Source organism: Macaca thibetana, chromosome 17 (genome assembly GCF_024542745.1).
Source record: "Macaca thibetana thibetana isolate TM-01 chromosome 17, ASM2454274v1, whole genome shotgun sequence".
NCBI lineage: Eukaryota > Metazoa > Chordata > Mammalia > Primates > Cercopithecidae > Macaca > Macaca thibetana.
Genome location: NC_065594.1, coordinates 3,080,491 through 3,096,472, shown reverse-complemented (window position 1 = coordinate 3,096,472; position 15,982 = coordinate 3,080,491).

Genomic DNA, 15,982 nt, shown 5'->3' with positions numbered 1-15,982 from the left:
TCCCCATACAGAGGAATTTCTAATAAAGAACTGAATACCATATTTTAAAAATCAAATATAAGTAAATAATTTCATATAATCTTAGGATAGTCATCTTTTCTAGGCATCAAATCAATGTCCAAGAGAAAAAATAGGAAATAGAACCACAAACTAATATAAAGTTTTCTAACAAGTAAAAGATGTTTTATGTTAAAAAAGATGAAAGACAGATTTTAAAAATATACACAAGGCTTTAAAACAGGTTACATAAATTATATATAAAAAAAAACCCTAAAAATAAAAAATAAACCAAGTAACCCAAAATGAGAAAAGATTTGTACATTTAATTCACAAATGGAATGTACTATACCACATTAATGAAAAAATGCAAATTAAAACTAAATATTCTGTGAATAGAATATTAGAAAAAATTATGATTGGCAAGAGTATGTAAAAATACATACTTATATCCACTTCTGCATAGAGAGAATTATATTGGTCAGTATCCATCAATATTTTAAATGTGCAAACCTATACCTCAGGAATGCCTCTTGTAAGAATTTATCTTACAGAAATATTTGCAAGATTGAAAAGATCTATAAATACACAGAAAAAATTGCAAAACCAATTGGAAATTAATTAAATGCAATATTGAGTAACTGATTGGATGTAATTTAAAGTTTCATTAATTGAGGAAATGCTGAAAAATATACAGTGATATACTTTACAGAGATCAAAGGAATGATAGGATTTACATAGGCTGATTTTGAAAGGTCTTTGATTCCTGAGCAAAAAATAGGCACGTTACAGAACAATGTGTAGTGTATGGGTCCATTTGTATAGCAACACCATCAACGACAAGACTTGCGTGTGCGAATGTGTGTGTGCACTTGCTTATGTATATACTGTAAGTTACCAGCTTGTGTCTTGGGTTGATGTGTGTCTTCTACTCCTCAATCACTGATCTGTGCTCCATAATTTGTATTAAGACCACCACACACATTTGTGATATTCAATGTCCCTTGCCTTTCTATTGTAGGAGCTATGAATATGGGTTTTGTAGTCAGCTTTATTAGGACGACAGCTCCACCACCTGAAAGCCATTGATCTTGGGCAAGTTCTTCAACTCCCTAAGCTTCAATTACCTCATTAGCTAAAAGTAGATTAAGAAGAATATCTCTACTTCTTTAGTGAGGTGAAATAAGAAATAAGATAAGGTCTGCAAATTGTCCTCCGAAAGCAACAGATATTTATCATCTCTACAGGAATTCGTTACTCCAGATTCTGTGGGGGAAAGAGGGGGATTTTGAATGAAGTCAGTATTCCCAAACATTTCTGAGGGAAAATAAAAGTTGAAGCCTTCCATTTCTAAAATATCTATTCAAGGTATAATGCAAAATTTTAGAGTAGTTTAATTCAAAACTCTGAAAAAATGGCAGTCACAATTGACCCGTTATTGGTCTCTTTTAGTTTCACCAACTCTGTTTAGCAAACCTCTTTAATCCTGTCATAGGAATACAAATAAGAGTTTCTTCTTAAGAACCAAGAAATTTCAATGCAATACTATATGAAAGAAAATAAGTAAATGTTGAAATAAGAGTTTGTAAGTTAGAGTAATAAACTAAAAGCACACAGCAAACATGCTAAATAGAAAAACTAACTAAATATCCAGGGAAGACAATGGTGTTGAATTACATAAATTGTGTAAAACCTTCACTTAACAATTGTTTAGCATTTAAGATTAATTATTGAAATTGCAATGCTACTTTTACAAAATTTTGTCTTCCTTTTACAACGTTATGACATTTAAATTATTTTATCAACTACGTAATCTGGTTACATAGCTCAGAAAGCAAAACGAAGATAAAAAAGCATGACTGTGGTTTTAGGAAGACCTGATACTAGCTGTGTGATTTTGGCCAAGTGCTTAACTCCTTTCCATCCCCTTTCTTCATCTCCAAGAGGTTTATCAATACCTCAACTTTGAGGGTTTCAATGAAGAGTAGATAAAATAAATGAGGAGCAGGTACACAAAACATGGTAGCTGATGCTCTTGAGAATCTTGGCATGCGTATTTTGAGACCTACTTTTTCCCTCAAAGAGCTGATAATGTTAGGGTAAAAAGAAATGTAAGCATGTAATAATAAAGTTCCAGAATTCAGGCTTATGCAAACTCTCAAGGTCACCTAAGGAAATTGGTATTGTTTTCAGATGCCTGGGCTATCCTCCTCCCAATTTTTTTTTTAAGTATCTCAAAGATAAAACCCAGAAACTTCTTGCTTCGAGAGAATCTCAGCAACCCTAGGAATCTACTTCTATTCTGCTACTATGATTGGTCTAGTTCTACTTTTTCACATAGCAATTCTCCCCATTTCATATCTTGTTTCCTGAATAAACATTCTCTCAATTCTCCCTCCTGTATGTTTTTTCCTCATCTACCATTAGAGCAGGCAATTGCCTCACACTTTTCTTTATTCAAGTCTCTCCACAGGGCAGTCCATATATATTTGTAAACAAATTTGGTCACTTGTCTGGTCATGGCTGAAATATTTCTTTTCTTTCTCTGATGCAGCCCCAATAGGCTTGGTACTTGTCTATTAGATCATACCACGTCAATGCTTCCTGTGGTGATTCTTGAAGGCCACTGCTATCATAGTCACTGCCAGCTAGCACCGCTGCTATTTCTGATTCCACAGTTTTATCATCCTCTATTCATGCAGCACTTTCTTGAAACCAAATGCATGTATTTATTTCTCCTAAAGTTCATCTCTTTACATTTGATCAATTTTTCTAACTTAAAAAAAATTCCATCATCCAGACACTCATGATCTTTTCAGCTGCAGCATCTGAATAAAACATGTAAAGTATCTGCTATATGTTCACTCACGTCACTGGCTAACGTGTTGCCTGGTTTTCCCTCTGGTTCTCTGTGTTTTATACCTTCCTGGGTGGGTTAAGACCCATTGTATATTCATGTTATAATTCAAATATAAGCTTAACATTTTCTAACCAAATCATAACTCTTCCAGAATGAAGAGTGTGTGGGAGTGATAGGTAGATAGACAGGTGCAGATAGATAGGTTGGTGTCCTTGACACAAATTGAAAATGCTCAATAAATATTAGCTAAATGAATGGAAGAGCTGGCTGGTTGAACCAGATGATTGTGGACCATGTAGGAAATGGTCAAACCACAACTGTAATGTGATGTTTTTTCCAGTTAGGATCATCATTAGCTACAAAATGCTACAATTAACTAGTAAACGCAAATTTAAAATTTAGATGCAAAACAGGAGATGCTACCATTTAAACGTATTTGTTTTTTGCTGTGCTTTATTTGTACCTTTAAGTAGTAATTCTACCTTAAAAGAGTAGATCAAATATAATTATTCCTTATTATTATAAATAATTTTGAGGGTTACAATTAGCAAGGATAAATGGATAAATGTTATAGAACAGGCAGAAAAAATTATTGTACAAAAAGCTATAAAAAGAATTCAGAAGCTGGGGATATATTTTATGGACTGATAGAGTTTGGATGTCTCCTTCAAATCACGTGTTGAAATGGTGGGAGAAACACCTCCTACCAGGCCCTAGTGTTATAGAGATGGGGTCTGGTGGGAGGTGTTGAGATCATGGGGGTGTACCCCTCATGAATGATTTAGTGCCATCCCCTTGGTGATGAGTGAGTTCATGCAAGATGTGGTTATTTAAAAGTGTGTGGGCCAGGCATGTTGGCTCACACCTGTAATCCCAGCACTTTGGGAGGCTGAGGCGGGAGGATCACAAGGTCAGGAGTTCAAGACCAGTCTGACCTATATGATGAAATCCCGTCTCTGTTAAAAATACAAAAAATTAGCTGGGTGTGGTGGCGCACACCTATAATCCAAGCTACTCAGGGGGCTGAGGCAGGAGAATTGCTTGAACCTGTGAGGTGGAGGTTGCAGTGAGCCAAGATCAAGCCACTGTACTCCAGCCTGGGCAACAGAGCAAGACTCCATCTCAAAAAAAAAAAAAAAATTGTGTGCACCTCCCATCCCCTCTCTTGCTTCAGCTCTCGCCATGTGATGTGTAAGCTCAGGCTTCTGCCATGAGTCGAAGCTCCCTGAGGCCTCCCCAGAAGCCAAGCAGATGCTGGCGCCATGCTTCCTCTACAGCCTGCAGAACGATGGGCCAATTAAAACTCTTTTCTTTATAAATTACCCAGCCTCAGATATTTCTTTATAGCAACATTAGAACAGACTGACACAAGGATAGTATAGGAGTTTTTCTGAAGAAATTAAAACAACGTATAACCAGTTGATGATAAAGGTCTTTCTGTGGAGAAGAAATGTTTCCAGAGGTTTACATTTTTATGTTTTAATTTTCACTCCACCGCCCTCTCCTGTGAAAGCCCCAACCTCTCTAGACTCAAGTTATCGAATATATAAAATAATTTTCCAAGGTGACTTACTGAAATATCTTAGAAATCTGAGAGCTCTAAAATCTACCCAAATGCATTTAACTACTACTTATTCTATGTTTTTAAAAAGCCTTTGTCTTCACTTGAGGAATTTTGCTGCTATTTTCTCAAAATTTGGTGTTATTAGTTTTCAGCCAAAGTTTTGTTATTTATGGGAAAAAGTACAAGGTTGCAGCTGTAAGGATGAATAGGTCCAGGGACGTAATGTATACCATGAAGGCTATCATTAATAATATTGTATTGTATGCTGGAAATTTGCTAAGACAGTAGATTTTGGGTACTTTTATGACACACACAAAAAGGCAAGTATTGGGGAGGATAGATATGTTAATTTGCTTGACATTTCACTATGTATAGGTATATCAAAACATCATGTTGTACACTTTAAATATATACAATAAAAATGTTTTGGAAGATAGTGAACAGTATAAAAAGAGTACAAATTCATTTTCAAGGAAATTTTATAGTTAAAGCTGGAAGTCAATGAAGGATTTCTCATATTTATAATCAGATACATGTAACACAGTTTCTTTTTCTACCATTTGTACCAAAATCACAACGTGATGTTTTTCTCTTTATTGCTCTTACTTGGTTGTTTACACCATGCTGTGACTTTACCCCTGATTGTATGCTTCAGGAAGAGCTAAGAGGCAAATGAAACTTATATTCTGCGGTAGCTAAAGTGCCCATTTTATATTGTGTTGAGCAAACCTTCTGAGCACAGGATTTCTAACAGAAGGGAGTACAAAAACGTGAGACCAAGTGAATTGTTTGTGCCTAAGAGAAATAAATGTGAAATATAGAGGCCATGATGACTAAATTGCACAAACCAACCTTTCTTCAATGTGAGAGTTTCTTGGGAACATTGTAATGGGAAATAGATGTGAGTCCTAAAACAAAAGTGTTTACTTCATGAAGAAAACAGCTGAGAAAGTGTGAGGTCAAAGACAGTCTACAGAGCTATTTCCGTACAATTAATGCCAGCTCAATAAGCGAGGCTTTGATTTGCTACCCAGGCAAGAAGGGAAGCCCAGAGATGCTGACCTCCCCTAGTTGGCAACATCTCAAAGACGAGTCACTGGCAAAGGCATTTGGAGTCCTCATCTTTCTTCTTTAAGTGTCTGTGTTTGAAGTTTACACACAGTCTATTCACCTTGGCCACATTTATAAATGTGCTTAACAGCATCTGTAAATCACTAAGTTTCTAAAGTATTTCACTTTAATATTTTTTTTCCCATCAGTTCTCTCACACTCTCATTTCTAGACAAGTAATTATGCCTTTTGCAGTAAAAAGCAGCCTTATGAGGTACCTGCTGAGTTTCATAAAACTGAATATTGTCTTCACAAACAAGCTTCCTCTCTGTAGCTTCAGTGGAAGTGGTCATAAATCATATATAATTAGGTAAGTAGATTGTGCCATATTCAGCATTTGAGAAGAATACCATGAAATGGGAGGCAATTTTCTGTCTTTTTCCCTCAGTGAAAACATACCAAGTTTCAGTCCTCATTTTGAATGTCTTTAGATATACTAATTGGTTTTTATTTGTTTTTGTTTTTTCCTTCCAAGAGAAGAAAAGTAATCAAACATCATCTGGTGGCTGAGGGCATTTAAGCTGGCTGTGGGTAATGGTCATTGGCCAGGTGTTTGCAATCAACTGAAGGTCCCATGTAAAAGGCAGGGAAAAACCTCTGTGAAACATTTGGTTCCCTTCACTAAAAAGCTTGCAAAAGGACTGAAGGGTTCCTGATATAAATGTAAGGGCATCTGTGTCTATGTGTGTGTGCATGTGTCTGTGTGTTTGTGTGTTATTTTGGGTTTGAGTTCCTGTTATGAATATATATTTTTATTTGTGGATATTACCATAAATATTATTTAACTATGTATTTCTAATGATGTATATTTACTTATTTATAAATATATCCAATGTGTATACATTGATGTGTGTAAATATACACAATGTGTACACATTGATGTGATATATTATTTAACTATGCATTTCTAATAATATATAATAGTTTTTTTATATATAAATATACCCAATGTATATACATTGTGTGTGTGTATATATACACATGCACACACACATATATATACACACACGTATATTTTTTCTCTTGCATGCCTGGCGAAAGACTACCAGAGCCTGGCATACAATGCTACAAGTTAATGTATATTAATATGTAAATTTTAATATTTTTCATAAATATCTTTCTGTATAAATTTGCATGTTATATATTTTTTATGTATTTTTATATGTGCAGCTTTAGTCACATGTGTGTATTTTCAGCTATGCCTTTACTTGTGTCTGTATGTGAACCACTGCATAGTGACAGACAGCAATGTGTGAATGTGTCTGTGGTTTTTATTTATAGATAGTATTTATATGTATTTTCTACATATATATTTTATTTATAGGTATTACATGTATATGCATACATGTAATCATATATGTATAATATGTTTTATTTCTGAATATATATAATATGCCTACACTAATGTGTGTCTATCAATCTGTATGTTTTCTTCTCACCTGCCTGAATAAAACTGCTCTAGACTGGCCAACAGCACTGCCAGTTCATATATACATATTTTAAGTACATTTTTACCTATTTGTAGATGTGTAAGTAAATGTGTAAAGTATTCCTTTACATATTTAAAGTACACAGCTGTGTTCACGTGTGTAGCTATAGTTTTAGTTATGTCTTTACTTGTGTCTGTACGTGTAAAGTACTCCAGAGTGACAGTGCTATGCTGTTTCTGGAGAGCAGCAGTTCTAAAACTCTGAGACCCCAAAGAGATTTGTCCCACCGATCTAGTGTGAGGACGCAGAAGTTCATTGGAATCCTGACTGCTGAGTCATTTGTTTTCTCAGTGTTTCAGTGCGGTCTAGCCCCAACTCTAGGAGAAAGCAGGGGACATTTGGGGGGTGTTTTGGGACAAATAAGGTCTCCCGAGCCTAACAGACCCAGTGACAACAAGTAGCCTTTCACTCAAATTCTATCTAATTGCAACCTCTCTGAGCTTTTAAGCAGAGAAGAAATATGGCTGTATTTTCTAGTGATGTCATACACTATTCAGCTTGGGTTGGAGACCAAAAGTTCTGGTCTATAGATCACAGTGCCTCTGGCCCAAGGCCAGATGGCTGACCCAGGGTCTCATGGTACCTTTTAGTTCTGTCACCTGCACAAACACTGACTCTATTTTCCAAGAGAAAATAACGGCCTCCTTCCCAGGTTTGTGGTTCATCACTAGTGTCAGTTCTCCGATGTGAAATCTAGTAGGAGGTTCTGCATAGTTACGGTATGACTGGTATCTCTTTAGTGTTAGAACATTAACATTGACTCGAAAGTAAACGATACCTGAAGACTTCCCTTCAGTCTTGACACTGAGAGGGATTTTCCCAGGGTGAAGGCTTACATGTGCCATCGCTATTGCTCTAAAAATAAAAGATTTATCATAATGTTTTGAATAACTTTTCAACTAAGAAATATTTGATATTTATCAAGAGGTTCCCAGTAAGACTTTCCTCTCATTTCCTGTTTGACAAGTTATTCCTTAATAAGTTTTCTTGTGCACGAGAAGGCTGGTGCTGGGCTGAATGTTTGTTTAAAGTGATTCTAGACCTAGATGTTCTACCAAGTGGAGTTTTTCTCATGTTGCTGAAGAATGAATTATAAATAAAGACACTGTCATACTGATGATAGAACTGAAGGTTCTCCCTCCTGATTCCCTAGTGTGTTTTCAGTTTTGATTTGTAGTTAAAGACTTACATTCATTACGTTAGCAGTTTGCATTTTCTCACGTCATTTATGATCAGACCACTTGTGTTAGTCTATTCTCACATTGCTATCAAGAACCATGTGAGACTGGGTAATTTATAAAAAGTAAAGTTTTGCTTGGCTCTGGGTTCCACAGGCTGTATAGGAAGCATGGCTGGGGAGACCTCATGAAACTTACAATCATGGCAGATGGCAAGGATGAAGGAGCCCCGTCTTACATGGCTGGAAAAGGAGGAAGAGAGAGAGAGAGAGAGAGTGGGAGAGGTGCTGCACACTTTTAAACAGCCAGGTCTCATGAGAACTCACTCACTGTCACAGGAGGAAATCTGCCCCTGTGATCTAATCACCTCCCATGAGGTCCCTCCTCTAACATTGGAGATTACAATTTAACGTGAGATTTTGGTGGGGACACAGATCCAAACCACATCATCACTTAATAAAGGCTTTGGTGCACAGTTTAAGTATGAATGAATGTGTTTATGTCAACTCAGGAGTAGGGATAACTGAAAAAATTTCCACACTGACTGTAGACAGTGTTTCTTCAATGTTGTAGTTTTCCACTGTGGTTAACTATTAAAACTATGGCTGAATTTTCATCCACACTAATTACATTTCTAACGCTATGTCATCGAAGTTCAGAATATTTTCTGAAGATATTTCTAATTGTCTCTTTGGTGTTGAGTTCTCTCATGCCATTTAAGGAAAGAATGGTGACTGGAGGATTTTCCACATAGACGACATCTACAAGGCTGCTCTCCAGTGTGAATTCTCTCATGTCATTCCAGGACCCAACTTTCACTGAAGCCTTTCCCACATAGCTTAATTCATATAGTTTCTCTCCTGTGTGAGTTTTCTCATGTTGTGTAAGGTGAGAACATTGAATGAAGGTTTTCCCACATGGAAGGTGTTCGTATGGTTTCTCTCCTGTGTGAGTTCTCTCAGGTTGCCTAATAACAACACACTGACTAAAGCCTTTCCCATATTGTTGACATTCATATGGTTTTCTCCAGTGTGAATTTCAGTGTGGTTTCTAAGAACAGAACTGTGACTGGAGGCTTTCCCACATAGGTGCCATTCATATGGTTTCACCCTGGTGAGATTTCTCTCATGGCCTCTAAAATAAGAATGACTAAAGGCTTTCTCACATAGAAGGCATGAATGTTATATCACTGCAGTGTGAATTATCTTGTGCTTTCTAAGGCCAGAGTGTGACTACAGAATTTTCCACATTAATGGAATTCATGAAATGTATCTCCAGAGTGAGTTCTTTCTTCTTGCCTAAGGTTAGAATGTTGACTAAAGGCTTTTCCACACGGATACCATTGACATAATTGAACTTTAGTGTGAATTTGCTTATATTGATCGAAATGATTGGCCACTATAAGAATTTCCACTCTCTTTTCTGATACAAGCTTTCCTTCCTTCCTCCCTCCCTCCTTCCTTCCTTCCTTCGTCTTTCTTTCTTTCTTTCTTTCTTTCTTTCTTTCTTTCTTTCTTTCTTTCTTTCTTTCTTCTTTCTTTCTTTCTTTCTTTCTTTCTTTCTTTCTTTCTTTCTTTCTTTCTTTCTTTCTCTCTCTCTCTTTCTCTCTCTCTCTCTCTTTCTTGTGTTAATAAAGTTTGAGTCAATATGGAGCTGTGAGTAAAATATTCTCTCAAATCATGGCCTACAAAAGAATACTTTAGTGTGTAGTATTTCTGGTTTTGCATAGAGAGTGAAAAGTTATGAATGGTTTGCACACCTACATTCCATACATTCATTTATCTAAATATGAGTTCTAGAGTCATCATTCAGTGACAGGGCACAGTCAAAATTTTTTTCATGTTACTTGCAAATACATGTTGTGCTACTCGTTTGTAGGCATGGAGATGTTCTCTTTTGTAGCATGCCAACTACAGAGGTAGCAGATTAATTGGGAGGCCTTCAATACATTTCAAAGACTAGGAATATAAACAATGTTTACAGAATTCTCCCTTTTTTAAGATCTTAGGTTATAGTTTTGAGCACAGGTTAGTTTCTTCACTGTATTTAAACTGTGAAAAACTGTTGTTCAGAAAGCTCTTAATCCCAGCATAATAAAGCTTAAGCCATGTGCTCAATTCCTAACTTCTTCTATTCCCAAGTCTTTAATTTGGATAACCAGTGTTCATTCCTATACAGCTTGGACGAGTCTTTCCTGCTGATATGATACATGAATGTAATTCCTTGTTTTTGAGCATATTTTCCCTTTCCCAAATTGAAAAAAAACATGAATAGTTAGAATGGCAACATGGGGATAAAAATGTTTGAAAAGCCCCAAGGACTTTGTAGGTGTATTTCAAAAATTACACTTAGATGTGGCAAGGGTGTTAAATGAAGGAATACTTTAGGTGGAAACAGGTTATAGACTTAATAATTAGAACAGATTTTCAAGATTTTAACATAAAAAAAATTCACCAAGGATAATTGTCTTCAGCTCTGTCCATGTTGCTGCAAAGGACATGATTTTGTTCTCTTCATGGCTACATGCTATTCCACAGTGCATATGTATTAATACTACATTTTCTTTATCCAGTCCACCATTGATGGACTTCTAGGTTGATTCTATGACTTTGCTATAGTGAATAGTGCTGTAATGATCATACATGTGTATGTCTTTTCAGTAGAACAATCTCTATTCCTTTGAGTATACCCAGTAATAGGAATGCTGGGTTAAATGGTAGCTCTATTATTTAAGTACTCTGAAAAATCTCCAAACTGGTTTTCACAGTGGCTAAACTAACTTACATTCCCATGAACAGTGTATATGTGTTTCCTTTTCTCTGCAACCTTGCTGGTATCTGTTATTTTCTGACTTTTTAATAATAGCTATTCTGACTGTTGTGAGATGGTATTTCATTGTGGTTTTGATTTGCATTTCTCTAATGATGAGTGATGTTGAACATTTTTTCATATGCTTCTTGGCCATGTGTATGTCTTCTTTTGAGAAGTGTCTGTTCATGTCCTTTGCCCTTTTTAAAAAATGGTTTTTTTTTTTTTGCTTATTGATTTAAGTTTCTTAGATTCTGGATATTAGACTTTTGTTGGATGCATGGCTTGCAAATATTTTTTCTCATGTGTAGATTGTCTGTTTACACTGTTGAGAGTTTCTTTTGCTGTGCAGAAGCTACTTAGTTTAACACAGGAACAGAAAACCAAATATTGCATATTCTCACGTATAAGTGGTAGCAAAACACTGAGTATCCATGGGCACAAAGAAGGAAACGATAGACACTGGGGCCTTCTTGGGGATGGCGGGTGGGAGGAGGGTGAGGATTAAAAACTACCAATTGGGTACTACACTCATTACCTGGGTAACAAAATAGTCTGTACACCAACCCTCTGCAACTTGTAGTTTACCTGTGTAACCTGCACATGTACCCCCTGAACCTAGAACAAAAGTTTGAAAGAAAAAAAGCTAGATCAACATAATAAAATCTTATGCACATAAAAATTTAAAAATTAAGGTGAAGGCAATATTTCAAATTAATAGGAAAAGAATGTAATGTTCGATAAATGATGTAAGAATTAGTTGGATTTTTGGAAAATTTAATAAACATTTCTGCCACATACAATGTACAAAAATATTCCAGGTTGATTAGACATTTTAATATTAAAAATAAAATATACTCTAAACAAAGAAAAAAATTAAAATGGAGATGATGTGTTGGGTAGGAGAAGTGAAGGAAAATATCCAATGGGAAGATCTGGATGAGAGGTAACTATGTGTTAGTTTAACTTCAATGGGTACAGGAATATTTTCTTTTCCAAAGCCAAAGCCAATGGCAAGAAGATACATAAAGATCAGCATATCAATAGAATAGTGATCACATTTCAAAAATTTTGATTGAATATTCTCTTATATGTTAGAAATTGTCTTACTTAAAATCATGAGTTAATATTTTTAAGAACATGTTCATTCACTGACAAAGTACCTCCTTGCATTGAAGCACGTGTCTCTTTTGTTCATCTAGAATGTAGCCTTGAGAAACCCTATTTCTTCCCGCCCAAGCTCTTCACTTTGCACCAACTGCAAAATCACATTTATTTGCATAGGTGGCATCATGTTTATGGAAAAAAGATATGTGGATTTTGAGTTCACTGTTAATAAATGTCCATCATCATCAAATCTAGGGCAATGAAGAATAAAAGAATTGTAGGTTAGTCCAGGCAAAAACACCTAGAACAAAGAAAACATTGAAGATCTGTCTTCAGACTAGAAGCAAATCCAGACCAAAGATCCCTCCTCAGATCAGGAATAAATCCCTCAAAGAAACAGCGAGAACCTATGGATGCTGATGTTAATAACCAATTTTAAAAGAGAATGCAGAATTCAGTCTTTTCAAATAGAAATGTCTTCTCAGTATCTTTAATACAGTTTTCAAAAGAAATGAATAAACATAAGCTTCCCAAGAATAATCTATGGTCTATGTGGACAAAGTCATGTCTATTATTTTTACTAATTTGGTCTCAGCCTTAGCATAGTGACTATAGTAGAATAGTTATTCAGAAAGTACTTTATTTTATACACTGAAAATATTAATTACCTTCCCAGCTTTGCTCTGTGTCAGAGATTGAGTAGCAAGGAAAACATGAAAATATTGTCAAGATTACATTCTGAGAGGCAAACTAAAAAAAGTAAAATATGCCCTACATGTTTTAGATTCTCTTTTATAACCCTGATGAAGATGTTGCTTCCATATCATTTTAACAACTTTGTTGCTGATGATGGGGTGGGGATGACGATTGTGTGTGTGGATATATATTTTATGTGTAAATGGTAAATGTCTGTGTAGTGTGAAGAAGAATCAGTAATTGTAGAGTGGAAATAATAAGCTTTTAATGTAAATACTTTTGACTATGTTAATGATGGAGAAATGAATCAGAGAGAGGGGAAGAGCAGAAGCACAGAAAAGGAAGGAGAGCAAAACAAGGGGCAAGAACAAGAGGAAGTTTTGTAAAAGGTAAGGGAAGAAGAGAGTTAGAAAACGGAGAAAAATTAGACTGACTCCCAGGATTGTAAAACCTCACTTTACATGGTTCATGATACAACGTCACAGGCATCTATACATAGACACACAAAAATGATAGTGTTTACTTTGAATAGAAGTCAGTATTTGGATTTTTATAATATCAGAGTAGATTTGGAGCTTAAGGCAATAATTATACAGCATCCTTTTGACATAATGTTTCTAAACCATTGTCAAAGACTGTATATATTCTGGTCCATTGTTCCAGAAATAGACATAGATTTTCACACCATCCATGCCAGTTGTCTGGTCCCCTGTTGTCACTAATGACCTACACCACCAAGATGGAAAACTGGAGTTGGGGTTTAGTACAAATCTATGCGACAAAACAAACCAATTGGCTTATCCACTGGCCAAACTCAGATATTATAAGTCTGTACCTGTCCATCCATTCCAGTGGTGCCACCACAGTCAGCAAGGAGTTCTGACATGTCATAGTAGCTGATAAACGCCCCATAAGCAGGCCTCTATGTTCTGGTTTCAGTAGAAGCATAAAGTATGGGAACTTCTGATAGGTGAGCTGTACTGGTAAGGATATTTCCCTCCAATTATTTCTGGATTTTTTGTGGCATCAGTCAAGAAATCATGACAGGTCTTCACTTCAGTATAATCCAGGAGGTTGGAGCACTTGTGGTTTCCAAGTCTTGTGCCATCAGGGCTGAGGGTGAGCTTAAAGTTGGAAAGCTCTCTAGTGAAGATCATGGGGAGCATGCCTATGATGAATTGAAATCATTGTTTACATTCAGGTAGCTAAGAATTTCGAACACTTTAAAAGGCCTTTATCTCTTGAGAAAACAAGTGTGATAGAATATACTGCACAGCAGTGATGATTGAAGTGCTAAGGAGCCTAAGAACCCTGGGATTCCCTAGGAAGTTTTCAAGAGAACCATAAGAGCTATTTTCATAATGATACTAAGTTATTATTTGACTTTGCCACCCATATTCTCTCACAAGTGCAGTTTCTCAGAGGCTACAGGATATGATAAATTGGAATTGATTGACTGCAGAAGCGGAGAATCCAGTTATCTTCTGTTAAGTCAGACGTTAACAATACCTTCAAAAATATTAAAGTGCCACTCTTACTATTTTTTGTTTCATATCATAGTTTTTTTAAAAAGATGTATTTCATGTTAATATGTAATGTATTTATTTTTGTTATTTTTAGATAAGTGAATATTTAACAATTCCTCAGTTTTAACTTAAAATCCAGTAAATATTTATAGATATCACCCACATAAACAAAATGTCTTTGAGATTTTCAATAATTTCTAAGATGTCCTGGACCATAAAAGTTGAAAACTGGTCATGCGTGGTGACTGACGCCTGTAATCCCAGCACTTTGGGAGGTCGAGGTGGGCAGATCAGTTGAGGTCAGGTGTTCGAGACCAGCCTGGTCAACATAATGAAACCTTGTCTCTACTAAAAATACAAAAGTTAGCTGGGCATGGTGGAGCACACCTGTAATCCCAGCTGCTTGGGAGGCTGAGGCATGATAATCACTTAAACGTAGGAGGTGGAGGTTGCAACGAGCTGAGATCACACCACTGCACTCCAACCTGGGTAACAGAGCAAGACTGCCCCCTCAAAAGAAAAAAAAAAAAGGTGAAAACTATCACCACTATATTGTACAAGCTGAGGACTGAAAATTTGTTCTGTAAAGGACCAAATAGTAAATATTTTAGGATTGTGGGTCTTGAGGTCTGTGTTGACTGTTCAGGGCTGCCATTCAGCATTCAGAGTGAAAGCCACTACTGTGTGAAGGAATAAACGTAACTGTGTGCAATAAAACTTTATTCTGGGCAATGGATTTGAATTTCATACCATCTTCATGTGTCAAAAATAGTCTTCTATTGTTTTGTCTTTTTTCCCCAAACATTAAAAATACAAAACCCATTCCTAGCTTGCAAGCATCGTCATACATCAACAAGGACACAATTTGAGGAGCAGAAGGAAAAGTGACATCTGCCGTGCTGCTCATTTCTTCTATATACACAATGGCTTTGGTCACCTAGAGGGAAAATATATTTATCATTGATTAGTGAAACATGAGACTTTTGATGCTTCTACCATACGGGACAATACTCACGACGCCTGGCAAACCCGCGGCCTCATTATGATTAAACTTTTCGTACTCAGAGGCCCTGGAGAGCAACGGGCCCGACGTGGCCTGCTGCTCATCACCCTGGCACCTTGTTCACATCTCTTGGTTCCAGGGGAGGGCACCCGAGCCCAGGGCAGGCAATCCAAAGGTTGGCCAGGGGCCCACTTGGTGTTTGGCTTCTAATTTTTTTTTCTTTAATTGTGATGACAGTAGCTGAACCTGTTCTGGGGTTGAGAAGGGAAATTTTATGAAGAAGTCAACTCGTTGATAGTGGGAGGAAAGCTGGAGGACATTCTGAGAAAAGGAAGACCACAGAGGGCATGGGACAGTGTGAGCCCTGATGAAGCAGATGCCAGTGATTAGCAACTCCTTAAAGCAGCCGGGGGCAGAAGGCACCGCCTGAAACCAGGCAGAGGAGAAGTTGAGTTCCAGGCAGAAGAGGAATCTGTGAACATCTGCTGCTGGGCACGGTGACAAGAACACTTTGCTGTGAACTTGCCCTGGCTCCAGAATGACCTTCCAATATCTGACTATATATCATAGTTTCCTGAACTATCTTTACATGTATTTACCTTTTTTTTTTTTTTAAGATGGAGTTTCACTCTTGTCACCTAGG